This window comes from Triturus cristatus, chromosome 3_2 (genome assembly GCF_964204655.1).
Source record: "Triturus cristatus chromosome 3_2, aTriCri1.1, whole genome shotgun sequence".
NCBI classification, from domain to species: Eukaryota; Metazoa; Chordata; class Amphibia; order Caudata; family Salamandridae; genus Triturus; species Triturus cristatus.
The window spans coordinates 656,012,293-656,036,685 of record NC_140584.1 but is presented as its reverse complement, the minus strand read 5'-3'; the positions used below and the strand labels follow the sequence as shown (position 1 = coordinate 656,036,685).

The window sequence follows — 24,393 nt, the reverse complement described above, 5'->3', positions numbered from 1 at the left end:
ACTCAAGCACACAGTCCATTGCCTCAGCGCAGAAGGCAGGGACCTTACTGAACCCTGAAGGTGAATTAGCCATGGCCACTCCCTGTTCCTACACCCTCCACCTTCATCCTCTCACATACTGCCTCATTGACATGCTCATGGGGAATGGGTGAAAGATGGAGATATCTTGTTTTTTCCACCAGAAATTCCCTATATTGACCATACCGTCAGGGTTAGAATATGCTGCAGATGGAAATAGTTGGAGTGCATCCTGCCTTTGGCATGTTACAATCCAAGTCTGCATCATAAGATCCATCTTGCTGTAAGCAATATTAAACTAGAAACATTTACCTTTTCTCCAACCTTACCCTTTAGACAAGGGTATACGTAATCTTAAAAGTAGAAACTCCTCCTAAAAAGAATCTTCATTGAACACTGGTAGTGTTAAGGCAAGGCATTGTCCAAAATGCTAGTTCAGAGATTTCTTTACATACTTTACAAAGGTCTCTGTTACAGGTTTAGTTCATGAATGTGTTCTAAAGACAGGGTGTGAGGCTCCTTTGACATGTAGCAAATACTAGATACATTTGAGAAGGTCTCAACTTGGTAAGCAAATGTAATGTCAAGAGGGTACGGAAACCAAGAATTATTAATGACCTTGAAAAGCACTCTTAGTTCAGTTAATCAGTTATTCACACTGTTGAACCGTCGGTTTGTTTGGACATAGGTAGAAAGGAGTTGGAGTTCAGATCGCCATACATTGTGATTGGCTTGTTGGCTTCCTAGGGAAGGTATTGGATCACTGTGTATTTTGTAATCCTTTGCGACCAGTAATGACTTTCCAAATGAATGCAGGGTAACAGGCAAGAACTCTGAGACATTTTCCCATCATATATTGTGTGTTTTGTTTGTTAACTATTCTGTCATTGGCACATCATGAAAACACCTCACTATAGACATTTTTACAGCTGGCCACCAAAGATCAATAACTGGGAAAGAGTGTACTCAACAAAATATACAATTAAATAGCACATTTATACCAATGGCTCAAGTATAACATCCTTGTTAAAAGAACTGAGATCACGCTCTTTCAGCAGTCCAGAAATAGCTATAATGATTGACAATCACAGGCCAGTCTTTTGCCGCCATAGGATAAGAAAGATAAGAAAGAAAAGGCAGAATTTGAAATAATGTGGAGAGTTATATGTTGCATTCTTGAATATCAAACCCAATTTTTGAACTAGCAAAGAAGTGCTGGGTATTATTGTTGGTTAAGTGGAAGTTCCAGTCCTCCAGGTCTTATCAATGTTTTTGGTGCACTTAAAGAACACAGCTCAGCCTGTGGTTGAACAAACCAAGCCCACCTGACCCATAAGCGACCATATATACCTCCTCAAGCAAGAGGGCAATTTCTCAAGAAGTGTTTCCTTACAAGTAGCTTGAAAATGTTGCTTTTGAAGTTTTTGAGGTACCCGCTGCTCACCAGCTCACCTTCCTCCAGAAGGCACAATGGAATCTCAAATACTAGACAGATTGTGGCATCAGGACATAAAACAATCATTGGAACACAATAGCACATTAAAATAACTGATGCTTGCAAGAATAGGCTAACTTGCCCCTGGATATCTATCAACAAGTGTCACACAATGAATTTATGGACCTGGTCAAAGCAAGCAGGCCTGCCGGCAGCTCTTCTGACCCATGTCCACCACAAACCTTAAAGAAACGTCTTCTAACTACCTCTGCTGCCACACCAGTAAGAAGTTTCATCAACAATTCCTTAACTTAGTTATTAACCCTTGGCTCCTTACGATTCCTGACATTAGAGAGGACCTTGCGGAACACACGGACCACTACTTCAGTGAGAACCTCGGATCAGTTCACTCAGCAAACACAATGTGGGAGGCCTATAAGGCAGTGATCAAGGGATACGCACTAGCATTGAAATGCGGATATCTCCGAAACCAAAACATACAGCTGGTACAACTAGAAAGGGACTTGCTCCAAATGGAAACGGAACATAACACATCTCCCTCAGACATTACAACCCGCTCACTCCAAAACAAACAACTAGAATACAACACCCTCGCGCGTGAAAAAACTCAGGCACAACTTCTCCACACTCGCCATAGAGTGTATGAACTGGGTGAGAGAGCCGGGAAAATGCTGGCTTGGCTCGAGCGTCGAGACCAGGGGGCTAGGTGGATCCGTGAACTCTTGCTGGATGATGGGAGACGGATAACAGACCCTCAGGAGGTAGCTGACACATTCGCTGATCACCTGGAGGCGGTATATACCTCCAGGTCTGTAGCCTCCTCTGACGACTCACGTCAACTCCTAGGAGAAATGAATCTGCCCACGCTATCAGACAGTGACAGGGAGGCCCTAGATGCTGTCATAACTGCAGAGGAAATCTGTAAAGCCATATTTGCTATTAATTTGGGGAAGGCAATGAGACCTAACTGGGTCCCGATTGAGTTCCTCAAGGGAATGGCCCTCAAAGTGGCCCGCACCTTAAAAATATGTATGAGGAGAGTCTAGAACAGGGTGTTCTTCCCTCAGATCAAAGATTGGCATCCATTGTTGTCATGCGTAAGCCCGACAAACCGGCGACCAAATGTTGCTCCTATAGGCCCATATCTTAAATTAGCTCAGAAGCCAAGGTGTTGGCCAAACTCCTCGCGTCCTGCCTGATCACGGTTCTTCCCTCGCTGGTTCATGATGACCAGTCCGGGTTTATCCCAGGCCGTAACACCGCTCTCAATATCCGTCAAGTTCACAACGTCCTTGGCAGACAACCATTCTTACTAGAAGACGCGGTTATATTGTTACTAGATGCCGCCATGGCGTTTGATTCGATAGAATGGCCCTACCTGTTTGAAGTATTGGCGAGGTTCGGTTTCGGACCTCGATTTTAAAAATGGGTAACACTGCTGTACACTGCACTGTTGGGGCAGGTTAGAGTAAACAATCATACATCACGAACATTCGCTTTGCGGAGGGGGACCAGACAGGGATGTCCCCTATCCCCCCTGTTATTTGCACTAACGCTCGAGCAACTAGCATACTGTGTAAGACGAGATGTCTCGATACGCGGCATGCGATGGGGCGAGGATACAGAAGATAAAATCTCACTATATGCCGACAATATCTTGATCTATTTGGCATCCCCACGGACATCACTTAACAGTCTGCTCCACGTCATTACCAATTTTGGTAAATATTCGGGGTACACCATCATCTGGTCCAAGTCGATACTATACGTCTTGCACGGCCAACCACCTACCCTACCCTGTGGTTATACGATTGAAGTTGCAACCGGGGGTTTCAAATATTTGGGGATATATATTACAACCGACCCAAAGGTATTTTACGATCAAAACCTCCTGGGCCCCCTCTGACAGCTACAAGATGATGTTAAACATTGAAGGTCACTGCCCCTGTCACTCTTGGGAAGGGCTGCCCTGTTTAAAGTGCTTGCACTCCCCTGATTTTAATACGTGCTCCAGAACTGTCCATTCCCAATTGCCAATACCTACTTTACTGCTATCGAGGGTGAGATCCGTACTTTGTTGTGGGATGGGGGAGCACCTCGCATTGCCCTCCGGAAACTGACCAAAGGGTGGTATGATGGGGGAATTGCCCTTCCGGATTTGCGCCTATATTATTGGTCTGCGCAACTGGTAGCCACAAACCACTGGATTCATGGATCCCCATCTAACCCGGCATTTCATCTAGAATGCTATCAAACTGGACGGGAGGGATACCTAGGCGCCCTCTACAGTAAGACCCGAAAAGGCCGCTACTTGGGACCTATGTCGCAAACAGCAACTATCTGGCATCAGGCCAACAGACGCCTGGGATAGGCAGACAAATTTACTAAGGCCACACCGCTTTGATCCTCTCAACGATTGGGTCTGCTGTGTCACCACAGTGGGTTTGATAAATGGGACACTATTGGTATTACTAATATAGGGGACTTATTACACAAGGGCAAACTTCTCACCTTCAAAGAACTCCGAACCAAACACGCACTTGCACCGGGTGAATTTTTTTAGATATTTACAAATCAGACATGCCCTTCTCACCCATATTCCAGATTTATCCTCCTTGCCAGACTCTTCCCCTTTAGAAGACCGATTATTTGTAGAATCACTCCAGACAAAGGCAGTCTCCTATACATATCGAGAGCTCTGAAACAACATGCCCGACTCCTTTCAAACTCTCTGCGAACAGTGGCAGGGAGATGTGGGGCAGCTGGACCAAGACGACTGGCAGACTGCATTAATGTCCCCCAGGGAAGCAGCGATGAATCATCGCTTTCGCCATATCCAATTAAAAATCCTGCACAGGGCCTATCTTTTGGGGGTGTTTCTGGCTAAGATAGGCAGTCAGGCGGATCCACTCTGCCTTAGACAGTGCAGACAGGATGGCACCTTTTATCACATATTGTGGGACTGTCCTGAGGTTCGCCCCATATGGGATACCACGCCCCGTGAATTGAAGGATACCCTGGGCAAACAGCTCCAAATGTCGCCAAAGTTAGGAATATTGAATATATGGGACCCCACTGATTTAACAGACATCGAGCAACAATGGGTGGCATTGGGGTACTTATTAGTAAAGAGGGCCATAGCTATGCTCTGGGGATCTGATAAACAACCTTCAACGATTGGGTGGGTAGCGGAGATGGATCGCTGCATGATAGCAGAGAAGGAGGTCTACAAACTGCGGGGCTGCCCCAAGAAGTGGGACAAAAAGTGGGGGGGGTGGAACACCTTTAGGGGGAGATCTGTACGTCACCGACGGAAGACATGGCGATGCGCAGACGGACTGAACTCTAATCTTCCATGTGTCTGGTTTATGTACCATATGCCTATTGCTGTTTACCATGCTTGATGTGTAACATGATATTGCCAAGATGGCTCTGTGCTTTCAACTTAATAAAATTGTTATTTAAAAAAAAAAAACAATTCCTTAACTACGGGAATATTTCCTGAAGATCTAAAAAAGTTATCCATACGCCCATTACTAAAGAAAACAAACCTGAACCCGCTTAACTCCAACAACCACAGACCGATTACTGATGGACCTTTCCTGGGCAAAGTGATAGAAAGAGCAGTATTGGCCCAGATGTCACAATTCATTGAAGATCATTTCATACTTTCAGACTTCCAAACAGGATTCTGTCAAGGAAGAGGCACAGAATCTGCCCTCATTGCCATCTGGGATGACTTTAAGAACATTGTTGACCAGAATGGGCTGCTGCACTACTTCTGTTGGACCTATCATCTGCCTTTGACATGGTTGACCATGATCCTCTAATACAAATACTTTACAAAGCCAGTATAGAGGGGACTATTCTCCACTGAATTAGATCCTAACTTTAAAACAGAACTAATGTCATCCATACCCCCCTTTCTCGTCCAATCCCCAGTTCTCAAAAGCAGAGGGCCCACAAGGTTCTACAATCTTACCCATGCTTTTCAACATCTACATGAAGTCATTACCGGCACTGATCAGTCAATTTCACCTCACATGCTATAACTTGCAGATGACACAAAAATACTCCTTAAACTGGAAATCCCCAAACACACTGGAAAGTCAAAGATTTTTAGTTGCCTCAGAGCTGTTAATCAGTGGATGACATGGAGCCATCTCAAATTGAATGCTTCCAAACCAAAAATACTCACATGTGACGATTGAAAATATTATGACCAACTCGCTGCCTGGCCTGACAATCTGGGAACACCTCCTAAAGTATCTAAGGAAGCAAGAAACCTCAGACTTACCATGGACTCCAAGCTATCAATGAATGCTCAACTGAACAAACTAGTACAATCAAGCTTCATTACTATAAAAACTCTGCGACACATCTTCTCCAGCCTGGGATTTCCGCACAAGGTCTATGCTACTACCTCTTTTGTTCTGTCTAAACTCAGTTATGCCAATACCCTCTACTGCAGATCATCTTTAACAGCTATGAAAAGACTACAACTGATTCAGAACTCTTCTGCCATACTACTCTTACATATAAAGCCACAAGCCCACATCTCCCCTGTCTTGAAGGCTTTAAATTGGTTACCGGTTGACAGAAGATCCACATTCATGCTGTTTGTATCACCCACAAAGTGATACATGGAACAGGACCGCTCTTCATAAAATCACCAAATACATTCAACAAAGGAACCTCCACGCTATATTATCACCTCGCCTCAAAGTCCTACCATACAAGAAAAAAAACATAGGTGGCACATCCTTCTCTGTTCAAGCAGCCAAATTATGGAACTCTCTACCCCAAACATAAGATCCACAGATAACTACCTTATCTTCGGAAGACTACTCAAGAGTTGGCTCTTCCCCACATAACCATCATACTCAAACATAAATGTGCAGCGTTTCCTGGTGTATGTGAGCATTTATTTGGACTATATGTGTGTACCTACATATATGTATTCCTTTTCATAAACGTGTCTAATAGTTGTGTTTGTAAGTATATAGATATTCATTGGTTCTGCTTGACAAGTGTACACATTACTAATTGTTATACTATTCTATGTTTAACATGTATATAGGCCACTGCATAAATAAGTACATTTTTACTATAACTATTTATCTACAATTGCTTCCCTACTGAATTACAAAACAATTATAAAAAAAATTATGAAAACAAATAAATTGGCTTGAAGTACAGCAACACTTGAAAGTCTGACATTATCAAATACAACTTAAATTCTACCTATATTACCTTGCTTATACATATATACCTCATGTATCCTTATATTCATTACTTTACTTTGAATTCAGCATCTCTAATGCACTACTCTATTTTTCACACTATACCTCTCTCAATATACCCTCTATCTCCATTCTCTGACTAATCCAATACCCCGTTCTACTACTATGGTCCCCAAAATAACCCTTTCTAGACTCTTCCCTGCTTTACCCCCCCTTGCATCATCTCAAACCTAATTTACTATTCAGATATCCCAAACATGCCTTTCTCAACCCTTCCGTCTGACTCTTCTCCCTCCACCTTACTCACCACATACCTCCTTTTACTGCTATAATCCTTTCTATACCCATCTCTCTTCTATCACTCCACTATCATTTTCAATCCAAATAACAAAGTCACATGTCCACCACTCAAATTACTTTCATATCTCCCTATACTAATTCACCACTAATTCTCTTTGGGTTCCAGAGTAGCGTGCAACTTGCCGATAATTGATTCCCAGCCTCGTCAGGGGTAGTAAGCTCTATGTAAATACAATTACAATACAATACAACTAGTGAAGGCAAATGGCAAAGGTAATGAAGTATATGTTTTACGTATTATCCCACTTAATAATTGTACAGTAAATGTGTTGATTTCCAAAGCAATGCACAGTTAAAGTTGTTCCAATCCATCGTGGCCATTTTCCTTGTGTGGAGATGTAGGGCCTTGGATGAAAAAAATGCATTAGCTCACACTGAGGTTCTAGGCATACTATATTATTCCTCACTTAAAATGCTGTCTTCCTGGCACAGGGTTGACTGCGGTGAAGTCTTTAGTAAGAAACTGCCAAACATTTTGTAAAGCAACATGAGTAGATCTAGGAGACAATGCACAATAATCCTAGGGGTTAATTCTCACAAAAAGACTGGTTGTAAATGCATCTACATACAAAGAAATACCTGGCAGGCATTTCATGAAGGCCGACATCTTAACCACAAGTGCAAGATCTCAGCACTCTTAAACCATATTCAAAAGATGGGTGGGTGTTCCAAGGTATACATTGCCTTGGAAGATTCAGAATGCTCACAAATGTGTACCTTTGTGAGCATTACCAAACTCCTCTCTGAATCCTTGCCCTTTAAAAAAATGGTTGGAGATTTACTCCAGCATAGGGCTGGAGTAACTTATTTTCCAGGATGTGAAAGGAAATGGATCACCTCCATATTTTGGAGGAGTGTGGGGGAAAGGCTTAGTCAATGGTGAACAATATTTCCTCATACATTGAGACATAGGAAATCTTGACCTGTTGATATCTCTCCATTCCAGAAACCTATTCAAAATCAACTCTTTGTCAATGAAGCAAAAGGATATGTCTAAGAGGAAGGCAGCGAATGCCTAATGGACAGTACTTATCTTGAGAACAAGACCCCCTTTTCTTCTTCTCTCCCACCATCCAAATGCAATTGGCTCTTCTCCCTCAATGACAACTGAAATCTTTAGTCAGAGAATCTCAGTATGTATATGGAGTTTAGTACATGTTCATTTTTGTTAGGCACGGGGAGATTAAGTGATTTGCCCAGAATCACAGGATGTTCAGCGTCATTGCCGAGACTTGAACCCAGTTCCCCAGATTCGAGGTCGACCGCCCTAGCCGTTAGGCCAACTCCTCTCCCCTAGTGGTATAGCAATTTAAGTGCCACTAGTAGAAAAGCCACTAGTAGAAAAGCACTCAGTCGAAATCTACAAGTAGTAGTATAAGATGTCATAGTAGTAGTTCTATTACTATTAGTACTTATGCATTACCTTTGGCTGATATACGGCTGCAGGAGTAGGTTTACAAGTAACTGTATATATGGTGTGCCAGTAGTACGGATATTTTTAGTGGAATTAGTGATAGAGGACTCTTGTAAGTATGAATATATTCTCTACTTCTCTTTATATTCAATTAAATACTTCATATTATTTGCTATGTTTCATTTAAAAAATGCAAATGGAATGTAACTTCATTAACTATTTCACTGGAATGGGCCTCATACTCTTAATGTGTTTTTGTAGAAGATAGTGTAATAGATGACGTTGAGTCTAAAGTTGTGTAGTAGATACATTTAAACTTTCTGAAATAACTTACATTTGTTTGAACCAGTCTTTCAAATACCAGCAGGACAAAATAAATTCAGCTTTTACTTCAAAGGCATGCACAATATATGTGGAATGTAAATGTTCAATTGGTTTACCGTTCCTACTCAAATAAATAGTACAAGGGGCTCCAACCTTTTCTGTAGTGAGAGCTACTTCTGATCAATAAAAATCATCATGAGCTACTGAAAACTAAGCAACTTGTGCATTGTTACTAGATGGTGCCACGCCCGACTTAATTGACTTTAAGCCTAATGTCCATAGAGCCAGATGCTATGGTTTGTACAAAATACTTTGACTAGGGGCACTATGACAGGGTTGCCATGTGTGTTTAAATAATGGCTGTATTTTTCACTTATAAATATGACACCGTATTGAGAAAATTAAACTGAAGAGTTAACTTTGTTCATATAGTTTCCAGAAAACTCATCATTTACATTTTCTCTCATTTCCAAGTGTCACATTTACAAACACCAAGCACCTGGCTCTCAGTGGCCTGTTGACAGGGTGCCATATATTTTACAGAAAAATATATTTGTTTAAATGGGAGGAATTTTAAGTGAATAAATATGCTTCATAAAACATTAAGACATATTTGGCTTAATTGAAAGTGGAGAAAGACATTAATACCAAATGATTAATAAAAAAAAGATTTTTCGCTTTAAATTTCTCCCATTTGACAAAAATGACTATGTCTTCAGTTATAAATATGGCACAGTGTCTATTGGTCACTGGGAGCGAAAGGCCTGATGCTTGTAAATGAGACACTTTGAAATGGGAGAAAACTAAAGTGAAAAGTTAATCATTGAGGTAACTTTTTCATTTTCATTTTCTCCCATTTAAAACTATTCATTAACATCATTTTACAGTCTAATATTGAGTCAGCAAGGACTTTTATTTAACAGTTAAATACTTCAGGGCTTCAGTTCTTCACCTCTGTGACCTTCCTCACCAGTAAATCTGACTGAGCACTTCTCATTATCAGGCTCTGCTGTAAACACAGCTTTCCCTTAATGTTAAAAGAAAAATGTGACTCTGTGCTAATTTAAAAAAATGAATGAATTTAAGCCTGAGCTGCTTTGAAGGTGTCTGGGAGCTCCTGGTAGCTTGCGATGGACTGGTTCGAGAGACCTGATATAGTACATGAATGACATTGCCCTGGATTGTTTTAAGTGTACCAGGTTGCTGTTACTATTTCCAGATTGAAAGTAAGCCATCTGCAGAGGTTCCAGTCTTGGATGTTGTACGTAAGGTCATTGTCCGTAGTTCTTATTCTTCCCATTGCGTAACCATGTCATTGTAAAATTATACACATCTATGAGAGCGTAATGTACTGAATGCAGCACCTTGAGTCCCTTACGGGTGAGTAGTAGCGCTTTACAAGACATCTGATTAATTGAATGCAGAATCCCTTATACAGCTTCCTATGTATGAAAACTATTCTCAATTACCAAACCTTGTGCTTCTAAGCTGAACTATATGTTTTCTAGTAAATACAATGGCGGCTAATTGGGACAGACCAGGAGATATGCAATTCTCCTTAATAGAAAATGATGTCCCACTTGGCAGTAGCCATGTGCAGACATCACACATTGCAGAAGGCTCAGCATTATTGAGTCGCCTTATCTAATGTAGGTCTTCTTCTGGTGTACAATACTTCCTAGCTGTGCTCAAGGATGTATGTCCCATGCAAATGTGTTGCCACACCCTTTCGCTACTGACATGGAATGTCAGTTTGGTACAACTGAGGTCCAGTGAGGAAGAGGACACAACAAGTATATTTAGAGCAAACTTTTGTTGCTCTTAATCTCAGAGGTAAGGGTGAGGTTTCCTCACTCCAAAGATGAGGACAGGGAGCACCCAAATAGCCCACCGGACTCCGTTTGGGTTCAAAGTCTTAAACCATCACTCCAGTGGAGCACCAGTTGGTAATTATATAGTAAGTGATATCATATACAAGAATATTATTTTAAAGCCCACATGATGATAGATGGATTCATTTTCGTATTTCATAGGAATAAAACATTATTTGTTTACTCCTCTCATCCAACTCCTTCCACCAGAAAAGAGAATTACACACATAGTCATAGATCTTCAAGCCATCATTGTATTAAGTGTGTATATGTCTGTAATATTGGCTGTGCCCCCATACTTCCGAATGCAAAATTTCTGGAAACACAAAATTATGAATTTACAGCAGTTTTAGGACAACTAATTGGGCTGCTATGATGGTAAATACATTGGTAGGATGGTATGATAATACTTTATGTATAGATATCTTTTATAAATACATGTATATTTTATGTATTTATGTGTGTGTGTTGTATGTGTGTTCGTTTATATATGCTGCTAGGTTGAAAATAAATGTTGCTTCATAGCAATTTTTTAGGACAACAGTACTAATAAAAGCACATTCACACATTTATTAGTAAAGATTACATTCCAGCTTATTGACACAGGACAGTGAATTTGACGTGAGAAAACAATTTATTGCCTCTCATGAGTCATGAACCTTTCCCACACTCAACAATGATGTAGCACATTAGACACTCTAGCACGCTAGCATTACACATCATACACTATAGCAAACAGTTTATTTTCCATATACAACAAAAAAATCTATTTTCTGCATTTTGAATGGGGTGGTCCTTTGCATTGCTATCTGTGCCATTGTGGCCGCTGGAGGGGGAAAACTGCAGATGGGGTCCCCAGGACCATAATAAGCCCAGGGAGGGAGCCGGCATGTGCTTTCCCTCCTCTTTAAAAAAGACAGCCCTGGATGATGGGGGTTCCTATGGCATAATTAGGCTCGGAGAGGGGGGCCACATGGGGTCCAAAAGCCAGTCCTAAGCCATGTGGCAAAGGATCAACCCCACCGTGTATGGCCAAAGGCCATGCACAGCGTGGGGTTGGCTGACTGCAGGGGGTGTGGCTGCAAGGACGCAGGCCAGGCCTTGTGGCCTACTCTGTGCCATGCACGCCCGAAGGCCTAGCGCAGTGTAGAGTTGGCCAAGTGGGGTTGGCTGCATGCAGGGGCATTGGTCGCACAGCATGGCCACAGACCAGAACACTGCAGCCATCCCCCTGCGTGCACGGGCAAAGGTGGTGTACGGCATGGGGTTTGATTTACATATGGTAATAAAATATTGCTTTACGTTAGATAACCCCTAGAAATTCACTAAAAAAAACATAGGTTAAAGTAACGTTATAGTTAGGTGAAATGATCAGTAATAACAGAACTTTTTAAAATCTAAAAACCACAGAAATTCACCAGTTATAGTTATCTCAAGTAACTATAAATTGTGCCTTAAGGTAACCAATACTCACACACTCTAGCAGATACATACTTATATATCAAAACAATACCCTTTCAGGCATGGAGTGACGCATAATTTATGCAAAAAAAGAAGTGGAGAACTCTGGGTAGTTCTCAAGTTAGGTGGAAAGCAGCTGCAGTATAGAGCACTCTTAACACCAGTGACACTACTAACTTTGCTAACCTCAAATGCCTGCTTTTCTATCAAAGTCTTTAAGCATAGTATTAGCTTTTTCTTTGCATCTATACATATATATATATGTAAATATGTGTATATATGCATATATATATATATATATATATATGTTCGAGGCATATGAGCTGCAGATTGTACACTTAGCATAGATCGCCATCTGGTGTTGGGCCCGGATGTTTGCAGTTTGTTTTTGTTCTTTGGACAGTCTTTGGAAGTCACGAGTTCGGTGACTCCTCCTTCGGTCCGTACTGCGCATGGGCTTCGGCTCCATCGTCAGATTGTTTTTTTCCGCCATCGGGCTCGGATGTGATACTTCGTGCTCCGGCTTCGAACTTCTACGGTTCCAGCCTCGACGGAAAATCCTCGTTCTTCGAGTTTTCTTCATCAATCTTCATCTCTCGAAGCGGCACTTTTCTCCATCCCGTACATCGGCACCGGCCTTCGGGCCCTCCTCGACTCCGGTCCCGGCCGATGGAAAGGACTCCGTTCAAAAAGTGCCCAAAATGTGGGTCTAAATTTCCCCACACCGACCTCCATCAGGTGTGTAACCTTTGCCTCTCCCCAGAACACGAGGCTAGAGACTGCCCCGCCTGTAAGTCTTTTCGATCTAAAAAGACCATCCGGGATCGAAGAGCTCGACGCACCATGGCGCACTCCTCGACCGCGGCTCCACCGGACATCTTCAGAGACGACGCCGAAGCTTCGGGGCAACTACACACCGAGCAGGAGGAAGACGTCGTCAGCGCTTCCGAGGCCGACGACTCCGACGAGGAGGACATCACACCGGCGCAGCGGGTCGTGAGTACTGTACCCCCTCCCACCCCCGCGCCCAAAACCAAAGAGACTCAGGTTACACCCTCGCCTGCAGGCCTGGGTAAAACCAAGCACACAGCTTCCATCACCCCACCTTCGGGCCGGTGTCGAAGCCTCAAAAGTCTCACGGCAGCTCGGGCTCGAGCCAACCGACGCCTGGTGCCGAAAAACACCATCCGGCACCGAAGAAAGTGATACCCAGCTCGACTCCGAAGCCACCGGTGCCGAAGCCTGGACTCTCGGTGCCACCGAAACACAAACACAAATCTGTCGGCACCGACGCTCCGGCGCCGAAAACTCCTTCGACGCCGAAAAAACCGGAGGTTCCAAAAAAGCATGGCGCACAGAAACCATCGAAACCCTCGGCTCCGAAAACATCGGCGCCAGCGGACGATTCGGCGCCACTGGATCTCTTTACACCAGACCCTTTGCAAAAGACTCTATTTAAAGATCCAAAGACTGGGCTATTGACTTTAGTTGTCAAGAAAAGACGTCTTGACACACCGGCTCCTCCTCCACCGCCCAAACGGAAGGACTCTGCTACTTCTCCTCTCAGAGTGCCCTCCCCACTACCTCCTCCTCCACCTCCTCCACCTCCTCCACCCCCTCCCCCTCCCAGATCTCCGCCACCCTTACCTTATCACTCCCCGACCCCGTCCCCAGATCCGGACTTCGGGGATCCACATTATGACCCAGCGGACGCCCCAATGGACCCCACTCCACCGGGGACCCCAGACCCATGGGAGGACTACCACAACCCTGACATACCTGATATGCCTCAGGACGACCTATACCCATCCAGGCCGTCTCCTCCAGAGGACTCCTTAGGGTTTCACCACTTAGTGCAGAGAGCAGCACACTACCATGGGGTGGACATGCATAGCGAACCAGTGGAAGATGACTTCCTACTGGACACATTTGACATTCAGGACAAGTCCACGTCTATTTTGCCCATGCTTAAAGGTGTCACCAAGCATACTGCAGAGGTGTTCAAAGACCCTGTCAGGGCCAGGGTACTGAACCCTAGAATAGAAAAAAAGTACAAGGCGGCACCCACAGACCCTGCATACATTAAGGGCCCTGCTCCCTTAGATTCCCTAGTTGTCTCCACAGCTAGAAAGCGGGCTAACTCCCAGTCCTCAGGGGAAGCCCCACCGCCAGACAAGGAATCGAAACTTTTAGACGCGTCTGGCAAACGCACCGCCTCCCAAGCTGCAAACATGTGGCGCATTGCAAATACACAAGAGCTACTTGCGCGCTATGACAGAGCACACCACGACGAACTTGAGGCTCTTATGCAGCACCTCCCCGAAAAACACAAGCACAAGGCTCATGACCTGATACAGGAGGGTAAACTAATTACAAACACCTCCATTAAGTGTGCCCTCGATGCAGCCGACACTGCTTCTAGAGCAATAAATACCAGTGTCCTGCTTCGTCGTCATGCCTGGCTCAGGATCTCAGGGTTCAAGCCTGAAGTCCAGGCGTCCATACTAAATCACCCTTTTGACCAACAAACTCTCTTTGGGCCAAAGGTGGATGAAGCGTTGGAAAAGATGAAAAAGGACACAGACACAGCAAAGTCTATGGGGGCACTCCAATTCACAGGCCCCTAAACGTTCCTTTCGACGCTCATCCTTTCGTAGCACAGGCAGAGGCTTCTCCACCGATAGCGCCTCTACCTCCTACAAGTCCCCTCCTCAAAATACCTTTTCAAAGGGCAACCAAAGGGGTGGTTACAGAGGCAACAACAATAAGGGCAGGGGCAAAACTAACACCACCCGTTCCGCAACCCCGCCCGCACAATGACTTCCCTTCCCTCCCCCCAGACCATCCCACTCCGGTCGGGGGCAGACTACAACAATTTATCCACGCATGGGAGTCCATAACATCGGACGAATGGGTGACCCAAATTATTCGGTCAGTGTACTGTCTCGAGCTAACATCTACCCCACCCAATATCCCACCAAGACACCGTCCAATGTCTCAAGAACATTCCACACTACTCAAACAGGAGGTGCTCTCCCTCCTCCAAAAACACGCTATAGAGCAGGTCCCCGTCAATCAGCAAAATCTAGGGGTCTACTCTCTGTATTTCCTGATACCGAAGAAAGACGGGACCCTGAGGCCCATTCTGGACCTCCGGCCTCTCAATGCATACATACATTCAGACCATTTCCACATGGTCACCCTACAACAAGTCCTCCCGCTCCTCTGTCAGGGAGACTTTCTCACTACCTTGGATCTGAAAGACGCATACTTTCACATTCCAATACACCCTTCTCACAGGAAGTACCTCAGGTTCGTGGTGGACGGTCAGCATTACCAATTCACGGTTCTCCCCTTCGGGGTCACCACAGCACCACGGGTGTTTACCAAATGCCTAGCGGTAGTAGCAGCACACCTCAGACGTCAACAGATTCACGTCTTCCCCTACTTAGACGACTGGCTGATAAAAGCCGCGTCCTACCACCAATGTGTGCAACATACAAACAGCACCATCCAACTGCTCCACCAGCTAGGCTTCACGGTGAACTACCAAAAGTCCCACCTCATACCATCTCACGCAAAGCAATATCTCGGGGCCACTATAGACACCTCCAAAGGTATTGCCTATCCAAACTCAGCCAGAATCGCAAGCATACAAGCCTTGCGCAAAACATTCCTTCCTCAACACTCTCTTCCAGCAAGAGTGTTTATGAAGCTCATAGGAATGATGGCGTCTTGCATTTTCATAGTGCCCCATGCAAGTCTTCACATGCGTCCACTTCAAGAGTGCCTAGCACAACAGTGGAACCAGGCCCAGGGTCAGCTGACGGATCTGGTGTTGGTGGACGGCCGCACCCATCACTCTCTGCATTTGTGGAACACCACAAACCTTTCCAAAGGGCGGCCATTCCTGGACCCGGTTCCTCAGGTGATTCTAACAGCGGACGCATCGCTCTCCGGCTGGGGAGCGCACCTCTTACACCTCACCATGCAAGGTCTATGGACGCCACAGCAAAAATTGCTCCACATCAACCATCTGGAGCTCTTGGCGATCTTTCTAGCCCTAAAATCTTTTCAAAAACAGATTTCGGGCAAAGCAGTCCTCATTCGCACAGACAACATGACTGCAATGTATTATATCCAAAAACAGGGGGGGACACACTCTCCCCAGCTCTCCCGCTTAGCCCAGAGCATATGGAGATGGGCAATTCCCCAAAACATCTTTCTCCTGGCACAGCACGTTCCCGGCGTACAAAACACCGTGGCAGATCTGCTCAGCAGACAAACGCAACAACTACACGAATGGGAACTGCATCCACAAGTTCTTCACCCATTCTTCCAACAAGTGGGGGCATCCTCAGATAGACCTCTTCGCCACCCACGAAAACAAAAAATGCCCAAGCTTCGCCGCCAGATACTCACACCCATTGTCCAAGGGCAATGCGATATGGATGAACTAGTCAGGCAGATTTGCATACGCCTTTCCACCTCTCCCGCTAATTCCATTAGTGGTAAGGAAGCTACAGCAGCACTCCCTCACACTCATTCTGGTAGCCCCAACATGGGCCAGGCAGCCGTGGTACACCACACTACTACAGCTATCGGTGGTACCACATCAAAAACTGCACCTGTCCCCATGCCTCCTAACCCAGAACCATGGAGAAATCAGGCACCCGGACCCAGCTCAACTCAACCTTGCGATCTGGCTCCTGAAATCTTAGAATTTGGATACCTTAACCTTCCCCCTGATTGCATGAACATCATCATGGAAGCCAGACGTCCTACCACTAGAGCATGCTATGCCGCAAAGTGGAAAAGATTTGTAATTTACTGCCGTAACAATACAATCAACCCTTTAGATGCATCCATACAGCACATCATATGCTATCTGCTCCATCTTCACAGGTGTAACCTGGCATATTCATCCATACGCCTACACCTAGCAGCGATCGCTGCTTATCTACAAAACAGACAGCATTTATCACTGTTCAGAGTGCCCGCTATTAACCCCTTCGGTGCTCATGACGGAACGGTTCCGTCATGAGCCACGGTTGAGCTGTGCTCATGACGGAACCGTTCCGTCATGACCACGCCCGCGCAGGAAAAGATCAGCACAGCAGGGGAATCCGTCCAGCATGGAAGGGGTTAAAGCCTTTATGGAAGGCCTTAAACGAGTAATTCCTCCCAGGACACCACCTTCCCCTGTATGGAATCTAAATGTAGTTCTTACACGGCTAATGGGTCCACCCTTCGAACCAATGCATAAATGTGAGCTACAGTTCCTCACCTGGAAAACAGCTTTCCTCGTAGCTATCACTTCCCTTAGAAGTGTTGGTGAAATACAAGCGTTCACTATACAGGAACCCTTCCTACAAATACATCACAGCAAGGTCATACTTCGTACAAATCCGAAGTTTCTGCCCAAGGTCATTTCCCCCTTCCATCTCAATCAATCGGTGGAATTACCTGTCTTTTTCTCGCAACCTCAATCTGTTGCAGAGAGGGCCTTACACACACTCGATGTTAAAAGGGCTTTGCTGTACTACATACAAAGAACGCAACCCTTCAGGAAGACTAAACAATTGTTCGTTTCCTTCTCTCCACCACATAAAGGCAACCCCATCTCTAAATCAGGGATAGCTAGGTAGATTGTAAAGTGTATACAAATTTGCTATCAAAAGGCAAAAAGAACATTATCTGTTCCACCTAAAGCCCACTCTACTAGAAAGTTAGGGGCTTCTATGGCTTTTCTAGGGAACATACCCTTAGATGACATCTGCAAAGCAGCCACATGGTCAACACCGCACACCTTCACAAAACATTACTGTGTAGATGTGCATTCCAAGCAGCAAGCTAGTGTGGGCCAGGCTGTACTAAAGACACTTTTTCAAACCACTGCAACGGATACCGGTGGTCGCCGCTAAGGTTGGGTACTGCTATATAATCTATGCTAAGTGTACAATCTGCAGCTCATATGCCTCGAACGGAATATGCTACTTACCAGTATGCATCTGTTCTTGGCATGTAGAGCTGCAGAGTTGTACACGCCCACCCGCCTCCCCGGCTACCTGTATCCGTTCCAGTCCATCTTATTTAGATACAACACACATGGGTTTCTCACTGTTATTACTACGCTCCATCATTTCCCTGCTGGCGAAAAACAATCTGAGGATGGAGCCGAAGCCCATGCGCAGTACGGACCGAAGGAGGAGTCACCGAACTCGTGACTTCCAAAGACTGTCCAAAGAACAAAAACAAACTGCAAACATCCGGGCCCAACACCAGATGGCGATCTATGCTAAGTGTACAACTCTGCAGCTCTACATGCCAAGAACAGATGCATACTGGTAAGTAGCATATTCCATATATACACACACTTTTTTTTAACCCATTGCACTGCTAATTACCCCACATAGTACATCACTCATGGCATCTTCTATGACATCATTGATAATATCACCATGTGCACGGCTGTGGCACGAGTTAAAGTTACCTTAGGTCACGCGATATAGTTACTTGAGATAACTTTAACTGGTGAATTTCTGTGGTTTTTAGAGTTTCCAATGTTACTTTGTTCCTGAACATTTCACCTAACTATAATGTTGCTTTAACCTTGTGTATATATTACTCAGTGCCACTGGGTAATTATAGATAGGTCGACGTTTCCATAGGAAATCCCTTTTTTGTTTTGCTAATTATTTTGACCCTGTTTGACAAATCTCCATGATAGAGGTGCTTCTTTCTGACTAGTTTGTGTATGAAAAGTTTCAAGGTAATCAGTCAAGTGGGGGCCAAGAAAAAAGGGAACAGAAAATTAACATGCCTTTTCAATAGACTTCTATAAGAATCATTACCGCAAAAACTGCTGAACTAAATTACACCAAATTTGGCAGGAAACTAGATCCTGGAATGCAGATTGTGCTTTTTGTGATATTGTGTAAATCCGTTTTTTGAGATATTAAGGTTTAATATCTCGCAAGAGTCCCTCAAACCTAATTTTAAAACATGGAGCTTTTGATTGACCCAGGGAGCTTTTTTTTTGCTATTGGCCAATTTGCTCCCCGCGGGATCGAGCGCTCTAAATGGCTGCCAGCAACATGAGAAAAATGCTGCTGGCAGCCGTTACAGGACTCCAGGGCTTAGCCCCCTGTCCTGTAGTTTAGAAGAAAAAAGGTATAAAAAGGAAGGTTAGGGATACCCTGCTCCAAAGGTCCCTTGGGGGGTCCCAGAGGAACCCCCCCGGGGCCAAAATGTATACAAAAATCTAAATTGTTTTCCTTGAACCAGCGGGACTCTAGCAAGAAAAAAACAAAATGGCAGCCTGGGGCTGCATTGTTTAATTAAGGGGAGGAGGTGCACCGCCCTCCTTCCTGAGCCTTTAATGGCCCCACGGGAAATCTGTGGGGCTGGCTCACTTGCTGTGTCCAGGGGAGTCCATCTCCGGGGTGAAGCAGTTTTCCTGTCCGCACGAGCGCGCAGGTAGGGAAACTTGTGTTTGCTCCCATCTGGCTGGAGCATTTTTAAGACTTCAGCCAAATGGGATCAAACACAAGGGGCCCGATTCACAGAACTAACTTAAGACAAAATCCTAAACTTACTACTATTAAATCATTTTGGTATTCACAGAAGGTACTTACTCATCAATGAGTAAGTGCCATCCGTGAATACCATAATGAGTAAGTTCACTTACTCATTTTGGTATTCACAGAAGGCACTTACTCATCAATGAGTAAGTGCCAATCCGTGAATACCATAATGAGTAACTGCCTTCTGTGAATACCAAAATGAGTAAGTGCCTTCTGTGAATACCAAAATGAGTAAGTGCCTTCTGTGAATACCAAAATGGTAGTAAGTTTAGGATTTTGTCTTAAGTTAGTTCTGTGAATCGGGCCCAAAGTCTGCACCAACCGGAAAGGACCACCGCTTCCCCGGGATGAAGGGCATTTATCAAAGGGGTTGAGTGGCTGTGCGGCCCCCCCGGGCCATATTCAGCCTCAGGAAGCACCACCTCTCCAGGGCATGGGCATATTTTTTCAGAAAAAAGGGCCGCACAGCCCCCCTCCCAGGCAGTTTTAGGGCCTGGCGACTACCACCTCCCTGGGTTGGTCCTAAATAGGCAAATGAGGGGCTGTGCAGCCCCCCTCCTGAAGCCATTGATGACCCTGGAGATTGCCACCTACCACGGCCAGCTCCCTATGTCCCAGGGTGCCCACCCCCGGAACATAGCTGTTTGGTCTTGCTTGGCGGGAGCTTTGAAAAAAACAAAGGTTAAAGGGACGCTACAGTTAGGCAATAGGATTTTAAAAACTTCGAAATTCACTGAAAAAAAACAAAGGTTACAGGAACTTTATACTTAGGCTCATATTTCAAATGTACGAAACCATAGAAATTCAGCAGTTATAGTTACCTGAGCTAACTATAACATACACCCCCGGAATGCACTGCTTATGATTTCACATATTACATCACTCATGACATGGTCAGTGACATCACTCATGACATCTCAAATGACATCACTGCTGGCATCACTGATAACATCATTCACAGAACCACTCACACACCCACTTACACCCCTTTACAACCTCTCATACTGATGACATCTCAAATGACATCACGGATGGCATCACTGATAACATCATTCACAGAACCACTCACACCACTTTACAACCTCTCAGACACCCACACAACCACTCACACACCTACTCACTCATTGATAGTCACTCACACACCACTCAGTTATTCATACAGCTACACACACAATCGCTCACTCACCGATACAGCTACTCACTCAACCACTCACTCACCCATACAGCCACTCAGTAAAATGTGAGGTCATAAGCAGTGCATTGCCTGGGTGTAAGTTATAGTTACCTCCAGTAACTAGACCTGCTGTAGTTCTATGGTCTTGTATGTGTGCCATCTGAGCCTAACTATAACATCCCTGTAACATTTGGTTTTTTCAGTGAATATATATATATATATATACATACATACATACATATATATATAGGTATGTGTGTGTCTATATGGGATAACGTACCTCCTGCCGTACATTATAAGGATACTGCAAGTCACTGAGGAGTTCCATATAGAGGAACGAGGCCAAAGGCTTAGTTTTTTTATAAGATTATGGAACTCCTTAGTAACTTGCAATATTCCTATTATGTATGCCAAGGGGTACTTTATCCCATTGAATACATCGTCGCACCATCACCTTTCCCACAAATCAATTAAAACCTTGGAGCGTAGCTCTTTCATATGAAAGAGTGAGCATGTTTGGAAACATGAAGAATAAAAATAAAACCACAAAAATAAAACCACTAGTTCAATATTAAACACATCAAAACAATTTTAGATATTTGTTGCAAACAGATATTAGAAACAGTTCAATACAAGTCAATTTAAGACAAAAAAAGCTTCAGAGCTCGAAACGTATAGCAACATGAAGAAAGATTCTAGCCTTTCTCTATGCCAGGAGTATAAAAAATAAACATATTCTCTCTGCTTGTCATTGTAAGCTATTAATATAGAGCAGAAGAAAGAAAAGCAAAGTTCAGTTTGTTGCTTTAAACAGCTGCTTCAATTATCCTCAATAACCTGACCTGCCTTTCACCTCGGCTGCTGGCTCCGATAGCAGGCATTGTGATTCAGAACTCAACTGTAATAATAATAGTCAAGTTTTGACATTGTTTCTTTATGATCGGCCACTTGGTGTGTCACAAGTCATCCATTATGAAGAAAGTAGGGACTGGCGTTTATACAGGGAATAAAGAATCCCATGAAATACATATATATATATATTATGTGTCAAATATGTTATGTTTGTAGACCAAAGAAAGCAGACTAGCGCAAAATAAGGATGTTTTCTAAGTCTAGTATCACATGACACAAAAAAAGAAAAGAAATCACAACAAAAAAAGTCACACAGGTATAAAAACTGTTGGCGGACTGCACTTCCGTATGTGAACAAGGATACTGTGTTATCCGAAACGCGTCAGAAGAGCTGCAATTTTAAAATAAAGACCTGATTTTGCCACGAAGGAAACTGGTGTCCGTGACTCTCTCTTCTCTCTTTGCCGGATGGGAAGTGGGAAGAGTCGGGAAAGTACTTCGGATATATATATATATATATATATTTCAAAAATCCAAAGTTAAGTACGCTCTCAGGCTTCAAGATAACACTTCCAAATGTAAATGCGACTAGGTTTAGTCCACAACGTGTTTCAACTGCATCCGCAGCCTTGTTCACGTGAATACAGTGCAACAAAAACAAACGAGCACCTATATGCAACAACATAGAAATAGGACATTGTTCATAAAGTTTGGCGGCCATGTTGTAGTTCCAAGTTCCAAACGCATTGTAGTATACGACAAAGTTTTCATATTGAAATGTCCCGGTACAAGCCAAACAGGATAGTGAATCCAACTGTATTGTAATATTCACAGTATAGATACCTACAAAGACGCTTACCGATAGTGGATTGTGAAGCAATCTGAGCATAGTTTACAATGCTATAGTAAATACAATTAACATTAATGTGTACGTACTTGGTCATACTCAGCACCTTGACAGTCCATATTCGTATGCTGAAACAAAGTTCAACAGAACCAGACATGCTTTTGTCATTTCAGACATGGTTAAATGCTCAAGCCTTAATGTGATAAAATGCACAGTGCATATCTACCAAAGCGCTGCACTTAAAACATGTTAGAGGGAAGTGAATAAATAGCAATGTGCTCATTCCTTACTGGTTCGTTCTAATCATGTTTAGAGCAGAGTAACCCGAATACCACCCCCAGAATGCTGTAGGTACAATGTAATTAGAAAGAAAGTGCTCTAGTATTGGACATGCTAGAGTTAAACAATATTTGGCCTAGTGCTCAGTTGAAAATGTCTAATCATTACAATAATCCAACACAATTCAAGTATCGTTCTAAAAGTGAGGTACCAGTCATCTCACCCACAGATAAGGTCTTCAATAGACAAAAAGGTCAATCTCATCTTATCGTTCTCTATTCTTTGTGCCAGTGACATCCGTTCGCATATAAAAGTGCCCAAAAGCGTCTCAGTGATAATAAAGTGATATCGAAGAAAAGGTTAGGCAACCTGTCTAGTGAGTAGGTACCTTCCTTCTCTCCTGCAAAAGAAACAAGATAAACAAAATTAAAAATTAGCAAACAGTTTCTAATGCACTTATTTTTCTGGGGAGGAGGCTCATCAAGATTAAAAACATACACTGGGTCAAATGTCACACTCAGGGAGTCTGCAAATCATTGAAGAGAAAATCAAAAGGAAATCAGTTAGAAAATTGCTGTAACTATTATTATTTGTTTTTTTTGAAGTTTTTTTTTTTTGAAACCTCACAAAATAGGGCACAGCAATAGTGAAACTAGCTGAAGTTCGTCTTGCCAATTCTCAGACTGATCCAGGTAGGGAAAAATGTTAACACAGAAAAATTTGCCTTTACTACTTTAGCTCCCACTGGAAATGTTGCAGCCTTCTACAACAAAACTGCAGTAGATCACGAAAACAAATATATTTATTGAAAAGGTTCCTTACGGTTCAGTGAACAAAAAAACAAAACGTAAAATTCACCATAAACGGTATACTATGCAGAAAATACACTACAACTGATGTACCACCCATGTTTTTTCCTTGGGAGATAGTCGTATTTTTTTCATGTGCCTTCAGCAAAAAATAGTTTTCTATTTACTGAACCATAAGAAACCTTCAACTGTGTCATGCTTGGGTGCTTTCACTGCACAGAGTGATTCGTATAAATAACAATATTTCACAGAGAACAATGAAATATGGAACATATTTAATGGTTTCTTGTGTTGTAAAATATGGATTTCAGCATGATAACGACAGCTCACAAACCACTCTGCAGCGCTTTACCTTTGAAAGGGCTACTAGGATTATGCAGCAAGGCTATCTAGATTATGCAGCAACAAAAGAAAAAATGCATTTATGGGTCACATTGTCTGGCAGTAATATTTTCATACATTTGAGCTATAAACATATTTTTTTAAAGTCGAAAAATCCTTGAAATTATGTGGCAAATACTGTAAATCCCTAATAATGCGGTAACATGTATAATATGGACCTGTATTGCTATATCGATGATGCATGGATATTCACAAATCACACACCCTTCAGCCTCATGGTTTATGTTGTCACTGGAGCCCCTTGATAGTAATATTGGACCATATTACACAGTACCGCCTATGTACCCTGTCTACATA

At 43.5% G+C, this 24,393-nt stretch overlaps 1 protein-coding gene and 1 long non-coding RNA gene across 17 annotated transcripts in view; one reads left to right on the top strand and one right to left on the bottom strand.

The window, feature by feature from the left end:
• Nucleotides 1-24,393, top strand: part of MAP2 (microtubule associated protein 2) — a 1,132,493-nt gene that overhangs the window by 853,097 nt on the left and 255,003 nt on the right. The window lies entirely within an intron of this gene.
• LOC146857899 (uncharacterized) overlaps nucleotides 1-24,393 on the bottom strand; it is a 278,408-nt gene that overhangs the window by 5,920 nt on the left and 248,095 nt on the right. Inside the window, exon 3 of the long non-coding RNA XR_014979966.1 lies at nucleotides 23,109-23,285. This is a non-coding gene — a long non-coding RNA (uncharacterized LOC146857899). The remainder of the gene's footprint in view (nucleotides 1-23,108; nucleotides 23,286-24,393) is intronic.